The 7,451-nt window shown below is 45.2% G+C and overlaps 1 long non-coding RNA gene across 1 annotated transcript; it reads right to left on the reverse strand.

Annotated features, from left to right (window-relative positions):
• Window positions 1-1,420: 1,420 nt before the first annotated feature.
• Window positions 1,421-5,378, reverse strand: LOC147582369 (uncharacterized). The gene is made up of 2 exons (XR_015249037.1): window positions 5,154-5,378; window positions 1,421-1,813 (listed from the first exon to the last, which is right to left on the reverse strand). It is a non-coding gene; the product is annotated as an uncharacterized LOC147582369 (long non-coding RNA).
• Between the last annotated feature and the right edge of the window lie 2,073 nt (window positions 5,379-7,451).

Below are 7,451 nucleotides of genomic sequence, written 5' to 3' on the forward strand. Positions count from 1 at the left end.
ACAGGACTGAGCTCCCTCATTTACAGATCCAGAAATTTTCATTTGTCCGCACGCCCCCACTGTATAAGGCTCAGGGGCATTGACTCACCGTAATCAAACTCAAAGGTGACAGGTATATAGGCCAGAATGCCAGTTTATTCATCACAAATGAAAACCCAACTGCTGACTCATCTGTACACGCTCTGCCCTGTGGGGAAATCTCCATGGGGAATTCAGTTCGCGTCAGAATGTTGCAGAAGGCTGGACTGTCTGAATGGCTCTTAGAGGAGCATGTGAGCGTCCATGCTGGCCGGCCTGCCACAGAGGCTGGACCCTGGAGGCCGTGGGCTGTCTGCTGCCTGGACTGTCTTGTTTAGCTCAGCACCAGCTTCGCTCCCCAAGAAATGCATGCAAACCACCCCTCTTCTGTTGGTGGGCTATTTTTTCAGATTTGTTGATCCGGCTGAAACTTGATAGGAGATAAAGCAGCACACAACCGACACACGGGTCAGCACTACTGAAGGCACCTGCAGCCCAGGTCTTGTCATCCCTTCTGTGTAGATGTTTAGAGCTCCACTCCCAGGGGTGCTGGGCCTGTGGCTTCAGCACCTGGTCTCCTCCCTCTGCTCCTCTGCGTACTGACCACAGATATTACCCATTCCAGGACATGAGCAGATGAAACTTTTTTTTTTTTTTTTTTGAGAGAGAGAGAGAGAGAGAGAGAGAGAGCAGGGAAGGGGCAGAGAGAGAATAAGAGAGGTAGAATCCCAAGCGGTGTCCTCGAGGTCAGAGTGGGGCTCAAACCGTGAGATTATGACCTGAGCCGATCAAGAGCTAGACATTTAACGGACTGAGCCACCCAGGTGCCCCCAGGTGAAATACTTCATAAACATTAAGAGATGGGATTAAATATGAAAGGGGGCATCAAAGTATCCCTGAACTCATGCCTTTGCCTTGGAAACACTGACCATTACGCCTTGAACCACTCGTCTCACCTGTCGAGAGCCTAATAAAGTTTGGTGTGAGGGTTGAGAACTTGGGCTCCAGAGTCAGGTTAACTGAATGCAGAGGCTTTATTTACCTCTACATGCTGTGTGACTGTGAGTGGTTTAATCAACCTCTCTGAGCTTTAGTCTCATCTTCATTTACAAAATGGAGAGAATGTGATATTTACCTCATGAGGCTGTTGAGAAGATACTTGAAAGCGCTTACCTTAGATATGATCCATCATTAGGGTTCAATAAAAAATTGTTACTACTGTTAATTACTACTCTACAAAAAAACCTTAGTTCCTATTACCAAAGTGGAACATTTAGATGCTTGTTTCATAAGCGTAAGAATAAGAGAAAGAGAAAGCAAGTTAGCTTCAAGTGTATGAAGTCTTAACACCGGCAGGAAACGTCGAGGATTTAATGTCGCCACAGCGCAAAAGAACCCCACATTGATTCTCAACCATTTATTGGTTAATAACCACAGTAGCAAAAGTGATTATTTTTACGAAATTGGCCCCCTGCAATGTCAGAGGAGGACCATTTGGCTGTATAAAGGAACAGAAGCAAAATAATGAGAATTTGTTCAATGGCAGCATCTGGAAATCCCAGGAATGTTTTGAGATAGAGAAAGCCATCCGTAATGAGGAGGCCTGTACAGATACAGAATAGGTTCTAACAGTAGGAATGCACTCGGCGCGCACCGTGCAGGAACGATTTAGTCAGCATATCATTGCATTCAAATAGCATGCCGCGCCTCCGGCAGAGGTCCCGCGGGGATGGGGGACGAAGTAGAGGGAGCCCATCTGTCTTCGGTGACCGGACCCAGATGTTGCCTTTGGAGACTTTCGAAGAAAGAGCACAGAGGAGGGAAGGAAAGGATCAGTCCACGAAAGCACAGACCTTAACGTCACCCCAGATGAAAATGAACTCAGAATCTAGCCATTTTTATTAGGAACAAATGGGAAAAAAAGCCTTCTGGCATCAGTATCCGTTGTCACCTGAAGACTCAGGAAAACCATGTTTGAAACAAGAACGTTAAGCAGTCTCTAGTGGTTTCTGAAGTGGGATGTAACCATTACAATGATAAATTGTTATTTTTCTATGATACACATTTTTACCTTGCCCCGGAAAGAGCAGTTCTGAAACATGGTGCTGTCTGAACCCCTAAGGGTGTACCAATTCCTAAACAGAAAAGAGAAACTAAGCACTTTTATTACATAAATTACATCCAACGTTCTCCAGCTCCATGCAGAGTTGTCTTTTGGTTTTTCCCTTCTCGAAGCTTGTAAGGTGTTCTCATTATGCCACAGAAGTCCCTTTTCTGGTCCTTAATAAAGTAACTAATAATTTAGAATGTTCACATTAAGAGCACATTGTAATTGTGATTGGAATGTATAAATAGTGTGGCTGTCTGGCTATCAGAAGTTAATTTCAGACTCCTCTCAGGGATGATTTGTTTCCAAACAAGACTTATTTCTTAACAAAAATGTGATCATATGTGTTCTTAAAGCATGTATTTCTGTATTTTATCCGCGAGTGCTTATTCCAGTATTCTTCATGGGATCAGCATTTATTTGCCCCTGTTGTTAATAAGGCTATTGTTTAAACAAACGACATTCACCTTGATTTCTTCTTAGTCTTGCCATCCATCTTCTAAGGAACTATGGGAATATACTTACCACCTCATTGAATGTGTATTTCATTATTCGAGCTCAGAAAAATAAAATGCCATAACTAGGGAACCTGGGTGGCTCAGTCAGTTGAGTGTCTGACCCTTGATTTCAGCTCAGGTCCTTATCTCAGGGTTGTGGGATCGAGCCCTGCATTGAGCTTCATGCTGAGCCTGCTTAAGAGTCTGTCTCTCTTCTTTGAATACAGGTTTCTTCAGTGTTTTGCTGTTGTTGCTGGAGATAGAGGTTTGGCAGGTGGGGAAGGAGGGTAGATACCACAGGCATTGTGTTGGCTGGGACAATCTGCATGCCTTCCTTTCTCATGGGGACCCTCTGCTGGATGGGACTATCTTTACAGCAGTCCAGCCTGCCCTGACAGGTGGTCTGGGGTTGCAGGGAGGAGCTCTGGGGACTGCTGCCCCTGACACTGACCTTTCTCTTCGTCTAGCACCCATTAAATATGTGGGTGGTAGAAGCAGACAAGGGATCTAGGGAGCCAAGAATGGGCAGGTGCAATTTACGGCAGCATCTTGGAGGCCCTAACGCTGGGGAAGAGAAGGGCTTTTCCGGCTCTGTTCCCTCTATCCCGGTCACGTGACTGAACCTCAGACACATTTGTTCCTGAGAGCAAAAGGTGCAGCTGGGAGTTGAGGGTCCCCATTTCAGAGCGCGTGATGCCTGGGAGAGCCCACGCGACTGTCCTAGTCCTCTGCGGGAGTCGCCGGGTCCCTGAAGCCTGAAGTCTGGGACAGCGGAGAGGGGCCATCTGGAATGCCAGGAGGTGGCAAGAAACAGGGAGAAAAGGAAGTGAGAACTCACTTACCCTGTGCTTGCACAAGATTCCCTCAAGAGGCAGATGAAACCAGGGGCTCCTGCTGAGGGAGGCACCCGGGGAAATGGAGACAGTTTTAAGGAGGAGCATGGGGGCATTTGGGTCTAACGTAAATGGTGGCTATCACAAAAAGAAAAGAAGAGGAAATTTGACTGAACTTGAAGCATTATAGCATGTAAACCCTTGGTGGAGCGTGCAACATTGCCTCATGAGCAAATGGACACAGGAAGAGAAAGTTGTATAATGCAGACCGCCCAACATCATACCCCATCCCTAACCCTTCCCCTCCTGGGAAGGTGGGTGGGGCAGAGCGTGGCTCCCAGACGTCTGCGAAAAGACTCGTCTCCGGCATCATGAAAGTTATTGCTCCTGTCATCATCACAAAGCCGGGGTTTCTCCCCTGGACCCTCGCCTTTTCCCCGTGGCCGCATAGGTAAACTTGCAGTTTGGGTCAGCCCAACCCAAAGACTCCCAAGTACTGTTCACTCAAGAAATGCTTGGGGTGCCTGGGTGGCTCAGTCGGCTGAGCGACCGACTTCGGCTCAGGCCATGTTCTCACGGTTTGTGGGTTCGAGCCCCACGTCAGGCTCTGTGCTGACAGCTCAGAGCCTGGAGCCTGCTTCGGATTCTGAGTCTCCGTCTCTCTCTGCCTCTCTCTCACTCTCTCTCTCAAAAATAAATAAACATTAAAAAAAAAAAAAAAAAGAAAGAAATGCTGCCAGTCACACTGCCCTCGCTAGAGGTCTGAGCCCCTGAGGACCCTGATCACCCCAAACCTGGGAGCGTGTTCTCAGGAAAGCTGTCTTGGGAGACCTCTGCTAACTCACTCGTCTTTGAAGGAGGTGACAATGTATGAGATCATCTTATGACAAACGACCTGAGGACTCTGTTGCGCTGGGAAGAAGAGGACAGATGGAAACAGCAGAGTCTAACTCCTGAGTGATACCTGTTCTGTAGAGGAGACTGTTAAGAACAGAGTTCAGCTACTTGACCCAGATGCTAATAAAGCGTCACTATCCCTGGAGCCCCGGTAACGATCACAGCGGCCTCCACCTGTTGAGGGTTTCCCTGATGCCAGAGTCATGTCATTTCTTTGGTCTCTACGACAAGCTCACAAAGCCCACTGAGGAAACTGAGGCTCATTGGAGGGCCAGTTGCCTGGGATTCCATGCAAATGAGCTTTGGAGTTGGCGACTTCACCCCCAGACTGGCTAACCCCAACGCTTTGCTCAGAAAAGCTTTCTAGGCATCAGATTTTGAGGGAGACTCTCCCGCCACTAACCACCCCCCCCCCCCCAAGGGCTTTCCTTCCTACAGAGAAACACCAGAGGATGGGAGTCACAGCCTCCTTGAACTTCTGGAGATTTTCCTTTGTATATTCTAAAGTTGGCCTGTACTGCTTTTCACTACTCTCACTGGGTTTGTCTCTGAATAGCGCGTCTTCTATTTTCTATCTCACAGGCTTTCTGTGAGAATTAAACGAAAATCACGCAAGGAAGCAGGAGGGCCCTGTAATCATGGCGACAGCTAACACGGAGGGAGGGCTCAGCGTATCAGGCCCCATGCAAAATGTTATGAATGAAGCGTTCATTAATGTCCCGCCAAGACAGAGAGGAAGGGCCCACTGTCTACTCAATTTCCATCTGAGGAAGCTAAGCACAGAGAGGTTAAGTAAATTACCTGGTGTCACACAGCAGGAGGATTCAAATCCCAGCCAACTGCTACCATCTGCCCTCTGGGGGGCCCATATGCTCTGGGTGGGACTGAATTTGGTCGCTCAGCATTGCTAAAGAGGCACCAAAAATAAGCCCTCCCCACCTTTGAAACGTGGGTTTTTATTTTCCTCTCTCTTTCCCCATTGTAAACTCGAAAGAGGTACCTTACATTTGTGCTGCAAAGATCTGATCCGCAGTCCATGCCGACTTTATAACTTCTGGCGTCTAAGTCCTTTCGAAATAAGATTAATCAGTAACCAAGCTGGCAGGTGAAAGCAACACAAAAGTAAAAAAGAAACAATTTTTACTGCTGAACTCTGTACTGTGAGTTTTCCACTAGGAATATGATTGAGAATGATACCTTCTAAACTGAATAAAAGTAGGAGCATAGGAACTCTTATAGCAATTCTAGGTGTGATTTTATATTTAAAAAATATCCCGTATCCCATATTCTGCAGAGAAACATATTTGCAATAAACATAAATTAAGTTTAGATTTTAAAGGACAACATGTCCTAATCTCACAAAACATTTAGCAAATAACCTTTGAGTTCACATGAGCCACCCACACAAAAACCAAAATGAACTCAGAAAAAAACATAGAAAAAGCAACTGTCTGTTGACAACCAGATTTTCTTTCAGCTCTGAGTTTTTTTGGTTTTTTTTTTTTTTTTTTTTGTCTATAAATAATCTGTATGTTTCAAATGTGACCAATTTTTTTTAAGGTGCCTCCTGGCATGTTCTCACTTCAGTGTGTTTTGAAAACAAGAAAAAACTGTGCAAACCATAGGAACTACTGGGTTTTTGGAAGGGGGAGCTTTAATACACACGCTTTTCAGATACCAAAAGTGTCACAACGAAACATTAAGATGATGTATCCTTTCTACAGTGCATCTGTTTTTCTTTTATGAAATCTGGAGTTTGATAAATCACCAGAGATAAAAACATCATTTTTAACCTATCGTAGATCCCAAATGTCAGGAGGAAAAATAGTGCTGTGTGTCCTCTTCATGAATTTGCCTCTCTCTTTGCTTGAGAGTTATGGGATTTTATTTGCAGAGAAAACATAATGCTCTATTAACTTGAAAATGATGGCGTTTACTCAGAAATGTGAGAACCAAAGAGGGAAAAAAGGAGCGTTCAATCCTCTGAGATATAATCAAGTAACAAGTTTTAATATATACTTAAAGTGGCCTAGAATGTTGGATGCAGAAGTGATCACTAGATAACTAACAGCGAGGTTTTCGTTAGTATATTTACCTTCCTTTACTGACACGTAGGACCCCTGACTTGCTATATCGAAGTGGATGTTGAAAACTCAACAGGGAGAGTTTGTTTAACATCAGGGTAAGTAGGGATGGAGGAAGCTATTTCTTGTAATTTTTTTCTACTGAAAAATGACTCAGAAATTCTCTCTTAATTGGAAGCCTGGAAAATAAAGGAATTCCCACAGATTTTTATAACTATAGGCGAGAAGTATTCTGTGCCCAAGAATGTAACAAAAAGCTCCTCTGTACAGGTGGCGCCTAATCTCTTATTGCTGTGATCCGGGGGGTCCAAGTGCATGAACCAGAAAGTAAGCTCATCATGAAAGCACAACATGGCAGATAAAAATGGCTTTTCACAATGTTAGAAATAGCTCTTTCTGCATGTGTGATGCAGTGAACACTAGAGTTCCTTCTCTTGTGCCCATTTCATAGTTCATCATTCCTGAGAAGTTTAAGACAACTTAAATTGTATGCAAATCCACTCTAGGCTATGGACAAGTGGTTGAGTTTTTCTGATAAGTGCTGTAAAAAGCTTTTGTCAACAGTCGATTCTGATCTATGCACCAGAGGTGCCTCAAGTCCCAGCTGTGCAGGACCAGTGATGGCTGTGAACACTTGACTTCAGTTTGCTTTGGTCTTTCCTGCAAGGAACATGAGGACAGTGCTGGTCCTAAGGAACGGCATTGAGCTATTTCCTTGGATCATGGGACAAAATGGCGGGATGTTCCGTAGAAGCTAAAGCTTTCAAGCATTTAAAATCTGGCCCTGCCCCACCTGAGTCCAGCATCTACGCAGTTATCCTTCAGAAACAATGCGGATGTAGATCACTCTTCCTTCAGTCCCTTATGCACCCATCCTCAGCCAACAAGCATGTGGTGAAGGCCTACTGTGTGCCAGGAACTGTATTGAGTTCTGAGGATGAAAGATCCAGTAAGGAATGCCCCCCACTCTCAAGGAGCATTAGGCAGAGCTGGGATGACAGTTTCTATAGAACAG

The sequence above is a fragment of the Puma concolor genome, chromosome A3, assembly GCF_028749965.1.
Source record: "Puma concolor isolate L17-30 chromosome A3, mPumCon1.1.hap2, whole genome shotgun sequence".
NCBI lineage: Eukaryota > Metazoa > Chordata > Mammalia > Carnivora > Felidae > Puma > Puma concolor.